Genomic DNA, 16819 nt, shown 5'->3' on the forward strand with positions numbered 1-16819 from the left:
TTTAGCAAATTTCAACATGACATCAGTGTTGCAAAAACTAATATTAAAACTTAAATGGAGAGAGGGGAGGGGGTAAAAATGGCCACAATGACCACATTAACAAAAATTGTGAAACGTTATTGAAATCGTCCAGTATCAGTTATATAATTGCATAAATGTTGTATCATTCTATATTTGTCATTTGCATCAGGGGCCCCGAGTGGCCGAGTGGTCTAAAGCGCTCACCGTTCCGGATCACTGCCATCTCACCTCTATCTGCGTGGGTTCGAGTCCAAGGCTCGGCTAGCGTGGGTACGTGGGAAAGCCTGCCAGTAGCTTCTCGTGGGTCGGTGGTTCTTCCCTGGGTTTTCCAGGGTTCTTCCTCCACCAGTTATACTGGCCGCCATGTATAGCATATCTTGTGCTGAAAAATGGCGTTAAACCCTAGAACAACAACAACAACAACATCATTTGCATCACACACACACACACACACACACACACACACACGCAGAAAATCTAAACTAAGAGCTAGATATGATACTGAGTGATTTTGTCATCAACTCAATTCGTGACTGGTTATACTTTGTGTAACTATGAAAAATGCAGGGTGGTTTCTGCCCATTTAATTTTTCTCTGAATCTATAATATGTGCAATAATATTACCCACATGTTGCTCTTTAGAACACTTGTTCCACGTTATTTATTTTATTCCTACGTTATATATATTATTCCAGTCGTTAGGCCTTATATAAACTAAGACACGTTGCATTCCCTTTTCATTATAGTCAGTTTTAATTGTGAATAAAATTACATCTCATCAGTTGTGCGAATTGTTGTAGTTTCAGAAGGAATAAATAAAGTTTACAATAAGTTGGTGGTGAATATGATTTCAATATACCCACACGTAATTAGTATTTGTATTGTACGGACCCGTTACAACATTAGAGTCAACGTTTCTTTTATTAAACTGAGAAAGACTGATCTAAAATGAAGTGCTCTTTTTACTTCAAGAAATAAGAAGAGGTCAAAGTGCCCGTACCTGAATAATAAAATCTAATACATTGGACGCTATCAATCGTGCGGAAACTGGAAAAGATTGTTGTAAAAGGAAGTATTCTTTTTACTTCATTGAGTAAAACGCAGCTCCAAAATGCTCGTATACGATATGATATTTAGAATAGCGAGTTACCTTGTTTCGTGCTGCACGTCGAGCACAGCTTCTATAGTTGAAGTGCTTGGTGTTGCTATTGCATGATTCATTGCAGAGACGGATAGGGGGTGGGGTTGGGGGTTCCGGCGATACTGAAAACCATCTATCAGGATAAAAAATAAACGTGCACACATGCACACACACTCACACACACAAAAGTACAGGCACTTATCGCTTGAAATTTGACAATCGTTTTATTCTTAAGCACTTTTATTAGGTACTATACACACTTTGAGTAATGAAACAAACTTTTACGTTGGTGCCCTTTCGATAAAAGTCAGGACCCTTTTGAAATTTTGGACCCCCACCACCAATAATTGGCCTGATCTGGCCCTGCAATGTACACGCTATTATAAACTGTTGGTGGAATATTCGTTGTACCCAATCACGCTCACATGCCGTTATTCCAATTATCGCTCACTTCAGCTTCACTGGTACCATGCCTAAACCGGCAAACGCAATATCGGAAATATATTGTGGAAATAGAACGAACCATCTCATCATAACTCGTTTTCTGTGTCATCAGATGACTCCATACGCCTAACAGAGTGTCACGTTGCTTTGAAAGAAGAACTCAACTCCCACAGCTCTGTAAATTTGTAGTAAAATACCACTTGGAGAAAACGCACGCTTTGATAACTGCAGTATACTAAATTTCCATTACATTTTCTGATATCTTTGTCAGCAATGGCTTTAGTGCACAATGTGAAGAGTTTCTCTAACACGTAGGAGGAAAAAGTATGAATTCGTTACCTGCTGAGACGGACCTCATGAATGACGACATTACGAGGTAGAACGCGGCAGGCGTCTGTTAATATACTGATATAGTACAACGAAGCGCCTCTTAGCCGATGTATGCAGACGGATTCGTTTTATCCCTAGTTTCAGATTCGATTTAAATATGTGAATAATGAAGGAAGGTATGAACCAGTCATTGGGCTTGCGTGCTAATGTGCCGATAAACGGATTATTTATTTTCTGAATCCTTGATTTTTAAGTCACAAAACTCAATTCTCGTCATTGTCTGTCTATTGGGACAGGAGATAAAAGCTATACACAATCAAAGCGGATGATCCTTAAATAAATCTTCCCCTCGATTTACTGTATCCTTTACCATAAATATCAATATAAACAATCTGGATTATGTTAAAGCCCCGACCGAGTCAAACCAAAGACTTATAAAAATGGTACTATCAGCTCTATCGCTTGGCGCTCAGCATTATGAGATTAGTGTTAGGACTGGTCGACCTGGTGTCATGATACATGACTGGATGGGACATGCTACATATCTGCGGCATGATGCCCAGTGCAAGAAATCACCATAAAACTGTCACACTGCAGATATCGTAGCGATATGACTGAAAATTGTTAAAGCTACGTTGAAACCCAAATCTCTCTCTCTCTCTCTCTCTCTCACACACACACACACACAGACACACAGACAGACACACACACACACACACACACACACACACACATATATATATATATATATATATATATATATATATATATATATATATATATATATATATATATATATATATATATATATATATATATATATAAACCCTGTGCCTGCAATGTAATTAGACGTTCGGAACAATCTTTCCAGCATAATTTCTTTGTAGTTAGAGGTCTTGGTGTTTATATATTGATACTTAAAGAAAATGAGCAAAACGATTTATAGAATTTTCAATCCCTGTTTGGACTTGTGTGTCTACCGTATCATGGTCATCTTGAAGATGTAAAAATTCTTACATTTCAAATTCTTTAACTTTATTTAAGCAGTAAAGCAACAGACAAGTCACATCTAGTAAAAGACTGGATGTTTATTGAAAAGATAGCAGCAGCATTTTAACTTAGGTCGAAGAGGACAAACATAAATTGAACATAAACTATTAGAAATAGAACAAACAAAGATGTATCTGCTAAAATCTGGACTAAAAAGAAGTTAATAAAATAGAAGAGAACAAATTTTAAAAAAGCGTGATGTTTTTGTAAATCTTAAGCTGCTAAAATTTCCATATCACTGAGATATGTAGTAATGTACACTTTAACATCAATAAGGAGACAAATGATTCCAATTAGCTTGGAGGGTTTGCACATTTAAATAAAGGATGACAACATGACATCAAAGAGAACGTAATAATTCACCTACCTGTTATCAGTTATGCTATGCTGGCCGCTATTTGCATTGACACACCTTTCAAACCTTCTGATTTCAAATAACCAGCTGAGAATAATGTGAAATATCATAAATCTGATAAGAAAATTAGATATGCTGAATGATGTGGACTAGCAAGGGCAAAGTTTGAAAAATGTTTAATATATGCATGCTGTTTGCTTTCTTTTGCTGCATTGTGCTTTGACAACATTTGCCACAATTCGCATCATTACAGTAATCTTTGTTTATTATGGGAAGATACATTAGGCAATACTGGTCAACATCATGTAAGAGAACGCGTGCCAAGGAGATAACACAACGCGTGCCAAAGAGATAACAACACATACCAAATAGATAACATAACACGTGCCAGAGACACCACAACACGCGCCAAAGAAACAACGTGTGCCATTGATATGATCATGCCGGAGGTAATGTGGCTTGCATAATTTGCTCAATGATGACGTTAGCCGTTTTAAATAAGTCAATGTTTCTCACGTGATTTTCTGTCTCTTATCTCGAACGCATTGTCTTTTGTAGACCTGTTATTACTGCTTATCATGCATACAGTAGTTGTTCACTGAGAACGCTTCCTTGCTCAGGAACAGATACATCTGACGAGAAACATAGTATGGCTTGATCAATATGAATGATTCAATGCCGATAAAATTCTGTTTTAGTCAGTTTTAAAATATTAATCGTTTTCATAATTATGGTATCTTTTTCTAAAACCTTTATTATAATGATTTATATTTTTACTGCAGTTTTCTTTCTTTTCCTTTTCTCTTTTCTTCTCTCATTTTATATCGTATTATTTCTCACTATATCTGGTTTGGTCATATTTTAGAGCACTGTCTTGTGCTAGATTTCTTTATAATATCATGTTGAGTGATCTTTTGGCAAGGATTTCGATAACTGACAGATCTGTGAAACCCAGTCATGTATTATCTTCGCCACATTTAGAACATGTCTTAGAAGTTATCATGTTTATTTAAGTAAATACATTTACAATTATGTTCAATTACTAAATAGAATATCACACGTCATTTTGGCAATTAGCTATTATCCAATTAAAACTGTCAACTTTCCAAATTCGTTATAAATGCAATAGCAGCCGAAAAATACGAAACCTAGTGTTAATATAAAGTTAGTAAAGAACCTGAAAACGACGCTTATCAAAAGCAAATAAATGACTTGATAAACATTCATAGGAATTCAAAACAAGAAATATCTGAAAGCTTAAATAAAACTGAAACATCAAAACATGTGCAGTGCACAAGAACAGAAGCAGATGCAATAAGGTAGTGTATATGTTTTAGACATTTTTGTTTGGTTTAAAGGTTTATATGTTTTTTCACAGACTATTTATTATATGGTTGGGGAGCCGCGGTAGCAGACGCAAGACCAAAAAGGTACGGGTTCGCCCACTCTGAGCCAGCGATGGTGTCGTTAATCAAGGCACTTATCCCCAATTACATTGGCACTAAATAACTTACTTGTGTTGCTGTGCCGTATCTACCAAACCAGCCCAAACCAAATCAAAATACGGTCGTGAAATATATATAAACAATGAATCAAATCATATCAGCAGCAGAGTCTTACGAAGTACAACAACGTGATGCTCCTAGGGTACACCTTTCTTAAAGAGACGACAAGAGTTTGTTTGCATATAACCCAATGATAGATATGTATTAAAAACTATAAATATGAGCTACTGATGTTGTTGTTGTTGTAGGGTTTAACGCCATTTCTCAGCACACGATAGGCTATGTATGGCGGCCAGTATTAATGGTGGAGGAAGAACCCGGGAAAACCACGTAAAGAACCACCGACCCACGAGAAGCTACTGGCAAGCTTTCTCACATACCCACATTAGCCGAATCGCACTGTCGTTATATAAATAAGAAAATGAATTCTATAATGAAGAGTCATTTGCCTTAACCAACAGAAAGAGATTATGTTATCTTTCTAGTCATTGCAGTAACTCTGCTATTCATACAAGGATCAGAAGCCAATGAAGCGACCGCAGACAGTCACATAATAGACAACACTTATGTAACTGTGGGGTGGAAGCAGAAAGTGTATATCAGTATATCTTCATTTTGCGCTCGATACACAGTTCAAAGACAAATCCTAATACTTATTTTTAACGACATACTCGTTCAAAGCTACATTAAGAATGCAAACCGTTGTAAATAACACTGGACAACAAATTTTTACAAAAGTCATGTTACTGAAATAAAATTAGTCAATTCTTATCAATTTTTATGTGCTGAACACGAATATGACAGTCAAATTGCAAAATTGGCTCTAGTTTTTTTGTAATCTGCAAGAAATTAATGTTTACATAACGAAATGCATTCCAATAGTAAAAGGTCAACTGTAATAGCCTACCTATAAAAAATCAAGTCATTGACTACATCTTAGATTTCTTCGCCTGTCTCTTGTACAGCTGTTCGGGAACATCTCTGAGGAGTGTCCAGCAGTAGTCAGCCAGCATTGTAGTGGACCATTTTCCCTGGTATCTTTGTTCCATTGTTGCGATATCTTGATGAAAACGTTCGCCGTGTTCATCACTAACAATACCACAGTTGCTAGGAAAGAAATCCAAATGGGAATGAAGGAAGTGAATCTTTAGAGACATATTGCAGCCAAGTTTCTTATACTTCATCAACATGTCTTCTACTAGTTCCTTATAGTTTTCTGCCCTAACATTTCCGAGGAAGTTTGTAGAAACTAGGCGAAAAGCATTCCATGCTTGTTTCGCGTCACCTTCCAGCAAGTTGTTGAACCGGTCATCTTTGAAAAGCTCTCGAATCTGAGGACCCACAAAAACTCCCTCTTTAATCTTTGCTTCGCTGAGTCGAGGGAATTTTTCATGCAGGTATCGGAATGCTGGCAAAGTCCGGTCAATGGCTTTCACGAAGTTCTTCATCAAACCTAGTTTGATGTGAAGGGGTGGTAGCAAGATTTTCTGAGCCTCAACCAGAGCTGGGTGTTGGATATTCTTCTCTCCAATGGCTACATTCTGCCTGTGAGTCCATTCCTTCCTCATGTAGTGCATTTCCCTTGCTCGGCTATCCCACTCGCATAAAAAACACATGTATTTTGTATATCCTTGCTGCAGTCCCATTAAAAGGGCAACTACCTTCAAATCACCACAGAGGTGCCAGCTGTACTTGTTATACTCAATGGAATTCAGTAGCTGCCTTAAGTTATCGTATGTCTCTTTCATGTGGACAGCATACGCTACTGGAATAGATGGAAGAATGTTTCCATTGTGCAAAAGCACAGCCTTGAGACTCAGTTTCGAAGAGTCCACAAATAGTCTCCATTCTTGTGGGTCATGAGTGATTTTTAAAGCATTCATGAGGCCCTCAATATCGGAACAGAATATCAGATTACTTTCCTTTCTGAAGAAAGGCTCCAATTGCTGGTGGCGCTTTCGATATGCAGTAATTGTGACATCTTCTTCTAGAAGATTCCATTGTTGGAGTCTTGATCCTAGCAATTCTGCCTTGTTCTTTGATAAGTCCAAATCACGAATCAGGTCATTTAGTTCTTCCTGTGTTATTCTGTGTGGGGTTGATGATGCACCACAGTGAAAATCTGGATCACTGCATGCTGATGGACCAGGAGAAGAACAGGTCGACTCACCTTTGTCTTCGTCAGATGAATCAAGAGAATATTCTGCTGGAGGTTCTGGAATAGGAAGTCCCTCACCATGTGGAACTGGTCTCAATGCAGACGGAATGTTTGGGTAGACTATTCTCGAGTTCTTTCGCTTCGTTATTCCGCCGGAAAGAGGAGGAACCAGGCAGAAGTAACAGTCATTTAGGTGGTTGCTTGGCTCTCTCCACACCATTGGGACTGCAAACGGCATTGATGACCTTTTGCAATTCAACCACTGTGAAAGCTGTGTTGTACATGTAGCACAGCATATATGCGGAGCCCAAGGCTTGTCTTGGTCACCAACCTTGCATCCGAAGTAAAGATGATATGCCTTCTTCACTTGAGAATTGATACTTTTCTTCTGGTTGGCAAATGTCACTTCCCCACAAATATAGCAAAAATTGTCCGCGGTATTAACACACTTTCGAGGCATTACTGTTCTTTATTGTACGTAAATGGATAAAATAATAAGTTTTATGTAACAGTAGCTTGAACTGTCTCGCACAACGTCTAAAATATTTTAAATGCTGAACCTATCTGATTGGGCTTTATATAGTACACTGCTTACGTCAGCTTCAGCAGCCGCCTGGCATTAGTATAATAGGCCTACACATGTATAGTACACTGCTGACGTCAACTTACTTCAGCAGCCGCATGGCATTAGTATTGCATTGCATCAGAAAATGATGCAATCAACTGTGGATGATGTGAGCATGATGGTATTATGCAATGTTACATCATTATTCCGGATGTTGCTGCAGTCCTACTGGAGAAATTTACACAGTGAAACATAGAAAATGAGGTATATGAATATCTTCAAAACGAGAGCCAATACAAATTTTTCACGGTTATATTCGTGTTCGGCACACCAAAATACTACAGATTAGGGCCTTTTCAAGTCAGTAATGATTTCACTGTTGACCAGTGTAATGTTTCTTCATTAATTTCTAAATATAAATATATTATTTTTTTCTCAGACAGTAGAATGACCTTCAGACAGTACAATGTCCAGCTGCAGGTTTCTAAAGGTGCATTACATACTAAATCCTGTGTAGCTCTTTATGTTTGGCACACGTAACACTATTATTTACTTGTCTTGGATATTTTATGTATGTTTTTCGAAGCGTTGTCTTTTAATTTCCTGGGACGTACAAAAGAAAGCAACTCACCTAACTAAACAAGAAAAGTACCAGCGTGTGTGATCAGTTTGAAAAGTACAACTCTTTGATCAAAGACTTTAGAGAAATTGCACTTTTTGGTCGTCATATACAGCAAGGATGACAGATGGATGAAACTGTCTTCACTGAAAATGATAGTAGTACATATGATGCACAGAGAGAGAGAGAGAGAGAGAGAGAGAGAGAGAGAGAGAGAGATTGTTGATATTTTAAAGTGAACCAAACAAAAACAAACTTATAAAGAGATTTTAATTTCCTTTTTTCTATAAGTTATTAACGTGTTGTTAAGGTAAAATGCTAATGTTATTGGATTCTGTTCATCGTCTAAATAACTCAGATCATGTTGTTCCTTCTGTTGCTAAAAATCTACTGATAGTATGACACGAGTAAGTTTATTTTATGATAAGTTTCATTATGTTAAAAAATATAATCTTGGTACATCGCCTGTTTTAGATTAATTTTTGATCACGCGTTTCTTTATGTCATTGCAATGTTTATTTTCTTCGGACATTTTGTTAGACACTGTCAAGTATAGTTATATTTGTACATATATGTTGCATTCATTGTGTTAATATCCTGATATTGATGACTACATGTATTATCCTTAGAATGTAAAATTATTATTATTATTATTATTATTATTATTATTATTTCAACAAATACAACTCACTAATTTTGTAACCCCCGTAGCATATATTTTTGTTTGTATATGACCAACTTTAGATTAGATAATGAGGTTATTGGTGTGCATTAGAAACGCACAGACAACGCCCTGTGTGATTGAGCATAACGTGAATTAAGGTGTGAGTTGTTTTCAAAATCCCCAATGTACTAGTCTATCTAACTTATTGAGGTGATATGTCTGCATCTTTTAAGACACACATTCAACAGCTGGCTTGATTTAGAAATCCCTATTTAAATTATTAAGATTTTTGATTATTTGTTTTGGGGTTTTATATTTCTCAGTACACGAGTCTAGCTTACTTACTGGTATGCACTCGGATGTGAGAGGTCGTGGGTTCGATCCCCGGCCGAGTCATACCAAAGACTTACAAAAATGGTACTAACAGCTGCCTCGCTTGGCACTCAGCATTAAGAGGTTAAGTGTTAGGATTGGTCGGCCTGGCGTTTGAATAATGTGACCGGGTGGGACATCATGCTACATGTCTGCGGCATAATGCCCCAGTGCTAGACATCACTATAAACTGCCACAATGCATACATCGTAGCGATATGACTGAATTTTTTTTAAAGCTACGTTAAAAATCCTAAACACACACACACACACACACACACACACACACACACACGCACACACACACACACACTGCAGACTCAACACCTGGTTAAAGTATGCAATGCCTATTTTCTTTTCTTCAGATGTCCAAATATCCTCATTAATAGTTTTAGTGGGGATTCTTTGCGCTAAGGACCTCCACCGATCTAAGGCACTCGTAATGCATACGTGTTCAAAATTTCGTAGCTGGAACTCTGTTTCCTTCAGGCTCTCAAGCTCCTCTCTTCGATTGTGGTTTCAATTTCCACATTCATATAAACGCCAAGCTATTTTCATTCATGTTGTGAATTTAAAACAATAACACCAAGATCAACAAAAATAAAAACAATAGAGAAAATAAGACAGATCATAAAATACATAACCGATAAGTTTAGGAAGATATAAAAGGAAGAAAAGTATAAAACTATCTTTTCTCCACGACACAGGGTGTCGATCATAAATGGTGACTAGAAATGTGCCAAACTACATGAAGGTTAATTGAAATACATACGTTTACATGAAAATATATTGTGTAGTGTATGCAGCGTGTGAACGACACTCACCCTCTAATTGGTCAAACGTTTTGCAGTAACGTTTCTCCTAGACTGCGTACAAATCAATACACGAGTCATTACTGAGGTGGGAGGGGCCCCGAGTGGCCGAGTTGGCTAAACTGTCACGGTACATTGCCATGTCACCTCTGTCTGCGTGAGTTCGAGTCTCGGATTCGGCTAATGTGGTTATGTGAGAAAGCTTGTCAGTAGCTTTTCGTGGGTCAGTGGTTCTTTCCCGGGGTTTCCCGGGTTCTTCCTCCACCATTTATACTGCCCGCCATGTATAGCCTATCTTGTGCTGAAAAATGGCGTTAAACCCTACAACAACAACAACAACTGGAATTACATCACAATTAATACTTCCAGTTCAGTACCCACGAATGTAGTTCTAGTCTATTTTTAGAACATTTTTTCCTCTCTGATTTTGGTGGTGATAGAAGAGTTTTATTTATGCATTTTTGGTAGGGATTCAAAGGTAACTGTTTATTCTTGATAATATGAGCTCAGGGTGTTGTTGTCTGTATGTATTTTGGCGACAGTGCACAGTGAGTAATAAGGCCTTGGTGATGATCCGGAAGTGAAATATGCGTTCTGTTTACATGCTGTTATGTTGACAGTCAATCATCTAAAAAAAAGAGCAGGTCAACCTTTGACAAGAACTTCACCGTGAAGTCATCTTTGAAGGTATTTTTAGAGTAACATATGATTTGCATTGATTGTCACACAGTGGAATGGTCAGTACTAGAAACAAATGTAGAGAACATATAGTAAAATTAACTGTGTACGATGTGCAACTGAGGTGGGCTGAAATATCAACCATTTTAATGGATCTGTGCTTTATTTTAAAAAAAATTTTCGGGTCAAATATCTTTAAAGTATTCTGAGATTTGTTAAACAAAAGAAAAACCATTAAATAGAGTTCTTTCTATTTATATACTAATGTAATTTACTTTCTTTTATTTTCTTACAAAATCTAGAAAAGTATATGATACTTTGGTAAGTTTAACTATCTGGGGAAAGAACATATAAAACCAAAACAACACACTATAAGATCTTAGCCATGTAAACGGCAATTGTTGTTCTCCTAAATGCCCTGTTAATAGATTAAAATATGATAGTTGTGTTTTAGAAATGTACACGTTTGCATGATGTGTTCTCCTTGTTTCTTGGAAACAAAGTTGCTGCTTGGTAACTTTCTCGTACCTCTACAAGAGATGGTAATATATATTCTGGAAAATAGTACAAGAAATTCTCGTTCTTTTATCACTTTAATAGACATGACTACAAATTTTAGAAAACTACAAACTATGTTCGTTGTGTTCTGGCGTCCCTAAACGAGACGGTAATACTAATTAGTGAAAGTAGTATAAAGGTGCGCTCAAACTGTTACATTTCTAGTGCTCATTTGTGGGATATATTGGAAATGAGAATTCTTATTTTTACCCACTTGTACCCAGGGGAATTCTAGGGTAGATATGGTCAGTTTACTACAAACCGGTTTTTCGATAAAGCAGTTATTACAGGGATCCCAACATGATTTTACTTCACTTTCACCCTGAACTTGTGTCCATATTTAGGATGTTGGTGTCTAAAAAACATATAATTTGTGGTGGGTGGGAAAACATTATCAAGCTTAGACCCGGCGCACAAATCTTATTCACTAAGTTGAAGTTTCCCGTCGTGCCCATGCATATTCGGAAGATTTTATTAATCTTCTATTACCTTGTCGTTTTAATAAAGTTATCTCCATCTTCTAACATCTAGCAATGTCCAATTAACATGTAAGTACAATGATGGTACATTTCTGCAGGACATATAGAAAAGGAATATATTGTATAGTAATCGAATGGATCAAAAACATAAACACTGTATTTTTTATGAACGATTCGTGACACTTTTCGAAAATGATGCAAACAAGGCTCAATACCTTGATATCTTACAATCAAGCACGCACCCTCAAGTTTTATCTATCTGGGTTATGGAAATGAAGTACTATATATGAATCGGAATGCACAGGTGAGGTATCAAGAACAGCATATTCACAGGTAAGCCGGTTTTCAGCATTTTACATTGTTGTTGTACTTGTGGGGTTTAACGCCATTTTTCAGCACACGATAGGCTATGTATGGCAACCAGTATTAATGGTGGAGGTAGAACGCGGAGAAAACACCGAGAAGAACCACCGACCCACGAGAAGCTATTGGCCGAATCCTAGACTCGAACCCACGCAGACAGAAGTGAGATAGCAATGATCCGTAACAGAGAGCCCTTTAGACCACTCGGGGCCCCTATTTCATATTTAATAATATTGCATATCTTATTTTAAATTTGTTTTGATAACCTACTGTCTTATGTATAAAAAAACAAATTTAATTAAAATAATATCTCGCTCCATCTCTCTATGTCTCGCTCACAAGAAGAGTACACAATTCCTGACCCATGAGGTCCTTTTAACCACGGTCACTTCTGCTCTTTTATAGTCACATTCATTGGGACATTATGTTTAGCTTGATATTTATTACCCAACATATTCACGAACTTATCTAGAATTGGAATTTACATTTGTCTCTCTTCTTAATTGAAATATAAATGTTGCAGTATAGCAAACGCTCTCACTCTCTCTCTCTCTCTCTCTCTCTCTCTCTCTCTCTCTCTCCTTTACAAATACAATATCGTTATCATTGGAACGCAAATTTCTCATTCGTTGGTTAGATCTAGCAATGCAAATACAAAAGTGTTCGACAAGTCTTCTCTATCGTAAATGGGGGGCGGGAGCGAGTGGCCGAGTGGTCTAAAGCGCTCACCGTTCCGGATCACTGCCATCTCACCGCTGTCTGCGTGGGATCGAGTCTCAGGCTCGGCTAACATTGGTACGTGAGAAAGCTTGCCAGTAGCTTCCCGTGGGTCGGTGGTTCTACCCGGGGTTTTCCAGGGTTCTTCCTCCACCAGTTATACTGGCCGCCATGCATAGCCTATCTTGTGCTGAAAAATGGCGTAAAACCTAACAACCACACCAACTGTCGTAAATGGCATGAAAAGTCAATTAATCTATGCACGATCACCAAATGTATATAAAAACATTTAACGTAGATTTGTCTTCATTAGATTTAGGAGTGATGCTTCTTATTACAGCTTGTGTAATACTGTGTCATTGCCGAATACAAAAATTGCACTAATAAGGCATGTAAATTGCACTAATAAGGCATGAAAAAGGCAAGGTCAAGGCCAAACTTTATTAGAAGCTTCAGGTAGGTGGCCACATTTAATCAAGACACGTATCTAAGGTTAACCTGGTATGCATCACGGTGAAATAATATATCCATTATAAATATATGCATTGTTCTGAATACGCTGTATATTTGAAGTTACACCTCTCTCTCTCTCTCTCTCTCTCTCTCTCTCTCTCTATATATATATATATATATATATATATATATATATATATATATATATATATATATATATATATATATATATATATATATATATATATTTCAAGTACACGGGATCCATCGTGGGATTGTGTGTGGCAAGGAGGTGAGCATTGATTAAGATGAATGCAACCAAACCTTATATATATATATATATTTGGCGAATGAATAACAGTTATTTTAAGTGCACTCGATCCATCATATGGCGGGGGTAGAGGTGAGAGAAACAAAATGCATCCTCATTACAAGCAGTATACACAGGAGCCAAGAGAAAATCTGGACTCCATCATGTTGGAAAGACAATGGTGAATCTACAAAAAAGTTCAGTGATGGAAGAAAGAAAGAAGTAATAAGTGAAACATAGTCTTGAAACGGTATGGGTACGTTTACCCTGTGTGGCCGTCAGGAAGCATAACTCTCCAAGAAAATTATTAAAGATGGAATAATCGCATCTATATAGCTGGTATGTTAAATAATAATAATAATAATAATAATAATAATAATAATTGATGTCAAGAGGTGCGGCATATTTACTTGGGTCAATTAGTGCAACAATTATGTAGTGTTGCCTGACAGGAATAATAATAAAACATTGGGAAGATTAGATTATTTTATTTAGCCAAATTGCCTTTGAGTTTTCAGTTACAGTGCATAGTATAGTTCATTTTGTGTGCGTTCTGTCTCGGTCTCTGCAAGTTGGACTCGACTGAATGCCCATTCAAGTTGGCTAGTTTCACGTTAATTTTGTTCCGAATGTGGATAAATGCTTCTTTCATTCATTTTCTGAAATCAGCGGTTTTGCCAGCATTTTGAGTGGCACAGATCTTGCATTTCAGTGACAGATTACATTTTGGTTCCATGTCTTACTTCTGATTGATAGTAAAGCCAACCCCTGTGGGAGAACTTTTGAACAATTTTGTCTCACGCATACGCTAGCGAATTATCCACCGATTGTCTTTGCAACATTATGTGCCTGAATCTGTGGTCTTTTCTGATTCTACCTTGGCACTTAACCGATGGTCCTTGACATTTTTAGATCTACCGTACGTAACCATTGGATTTTATTGAAATATTCCCTACGAACGTTTGGAAGATTCGATATGGTGCTAATTCTTCCGAATGATCTACTGTAAGTTTGGGGCATTGGAGCGGAATGCAGCCACTAGGTGACGCGCTTGTTGCGTTTACTTGGTGTTATTTGTCATGGGGACTTGTCTATGGAGAAGTTAAGTTTTGTTAATAGCATCATTAGTGTATATCCTTCAGTTTCCTCTCCTTCTAAGGAGCCCCCCCCCCCCCCCCCAGCTTCCCGTGCCTCTTTTCAGAGGATGCCGGATTAGAGAATATGCGTTTGGTCCGAATGCACAGACCATAATGAAGCTTTGTTTCTTCTATTACGTACTTTAGAGTGGAAACTGGTAGGGAGTACAGACCGACAAGAGTCCGTTGGTTTACAATACAGGTTAGTTTCTATGTTCCCCTTTTTTAGGGTACAATATGTATTCAAGACAATTTTGGACCTTCTTTCGTGATTCAGGTGAAACTTTTCTTGTAAGTTGAAAGTTATTGGAGAATTAAAAAAGTATATGAACTTTTCACCTGTTTGGATCTATTCTCATTCTATTTCGTCAATGAATCTGCCCCAGCTCAGAGGTTTTTCGAGCACCTGACTCAGGAGTTTTCCCCCGAGTCTTCCTATAAAATTAATGGCATATGAAAGTGCCATTTTCGTGTCCTTTGCTGTTACATTAATTGAATGAAGTATTGTTGGTTTAACACAAATTTGTTCAAAAGCTTCACTAGATAGTACGTAGGAGGGGATGGATCAGTTGGACCATCCCATTTTTCCTCGCAGACTGTCATACATTCCTTAAATGGGGTGTTGTTATATCAGGAACATGTATTAGGAGAGCATTATCTGGAAGGCTAGTTTTCGGTCTATATTTTGTCGGATTTCATAAAATAAAATGAATCCCTCAATAGGCATAATCGGGTGGTAACAGCACACCATAAGTTTATCCCTTTGATTTGATACGGATATCCACGCAATTTCTGTATAGGAAAATCGTATTTTCACAGTATTCCTTCACTGATCATTTTTTGCCACAGTTGCACTATAGTAAATCTATTCACGCCTAAATTCGTCGTTTGGCGAAAAAAATCTCTTTTGTTTTGTTCATATAGATATCTGTTTCTATTTCATTTCCACATCGTGACCTCCGGCATCGGGTCAAAGTGTTTTATATCACAAACTACAAGATGTATCCTCATAAGTTTGTCAAAATTGTCAGCAGTCTGCCTGCACCTCAGCTTTGTTGTGACAAATTTGGGTGGGAAAAACAGTGCTGACACTGCAAGTACTTTTCTTTCAAACAAAGCACATTCGGGTGTTGCCCTTTCATTGAAACTAGTTTTGGCAGTAATTCAACTGTTGACAGTCCTCTTCAATTGTTTTACCAAACGTCGGCCATTATAACTGCGTCACTTGATCCTAAAGAGAGCAGCAGGGAAGTTGAACAGACCAGTGCGTCCAGCCAAAATAAACCTTCCTACGCGAACTTTCTCCGTAGAAGCCTCAGATTTAAAAAATAACGCCTACTACGAGAGCTAATTTTCATGCATTTCAGACTGAGTGCATCGGGTGGTCGCGCCGTGTGTGTTAGTAAATATAGCGTTAAGGACAGGAAAAATAAATTACGGAGAATTCTCTAGGATAAGATTTTTGTGTTAATTTTTTGTTGCAACGCGGGGCTGCTTTTTTCATGAATAAATTTGATCGAGACCAATTCGATACCGACTGCGTGGATCGTGAAGATTTATCGTGATGAAACCATGCGGTGTTGCCTGAGCGCGGCTGAAGAAATTTTTAAACTTATTTATATCCATGTCGCCGTTGCACCAGGTCTGATGGATATTTCTCAACGTGTGCGTGTCTACGCCATTGAACACCGATAAAATATTGCAATTGTCCCTAATCACCTTTGGAATCTGCGTATATCTCTTTGTTACGTAAATAACATCGGTGTTCTTGTGTCTGCCACGCGAGAATATCCTAGCCGGGTTGGTCTGTTTGTCCAGCATAACATCGTCGAATACAATAAGATTATTAACATCACCGTCCAAATTTTCCACGGATGGAGCTTCATTGATGTCTGTGATGAATTCGATTGTGCCTTCGTCGGTATTGTCGCTAAATTCTTTTAACACCTGATAACAACGTTGATCGTCAACGGATGGTGCAACCAAATACAATTTGTCCCATTTTAGCCATCGCATGATCAAATTCAATAACAATTGCGTCTTTCCAGATCCAGATGGACCAATGATTATCATTCTAATCGAATTCGGTA

The 16819-nt window shown here is 37.6% G+C and overlaps 1 protein-coding gene across 1 annotated transcript in view; it reads left to right on the forward strand.

The window, feature by feature from the left end:
* The first annotated feature begins 12027 nt into the window (after positions 1–12027).
* LOC149799941 (monocarboxylate transporter 12-like) overlaps positions 12028–16819 on the forward strand; it is a 39543-nt gene continuing 34751 nt past the window's right edge. Inside the window, exon 1 of the mRNA XM_089957148.1 lies at positions 12028–12083. The gene's annotated coding sequence lies outside the window, so the exon portion shown is untranslated. The remainder of the gene's footprint in view (positions 12084–16819) is intronic.

The sequence above is a fragment of the Sinohyriopsis cumingii genome, chromosome 5 (genome assembly GCF_028554795.1).
Source record: "Sinohyriopsis cumingii isolate HCF-2022 chromosome 5, ASM2855479v2, whole genome shotgun sequence".
Lineage (NCBI taxonomy): Eukaryota > Metazoa > Mollusca > Bivalvia > Unionida > Unionidae > Sinohyriopsis > Sinohyriopsis cumingii.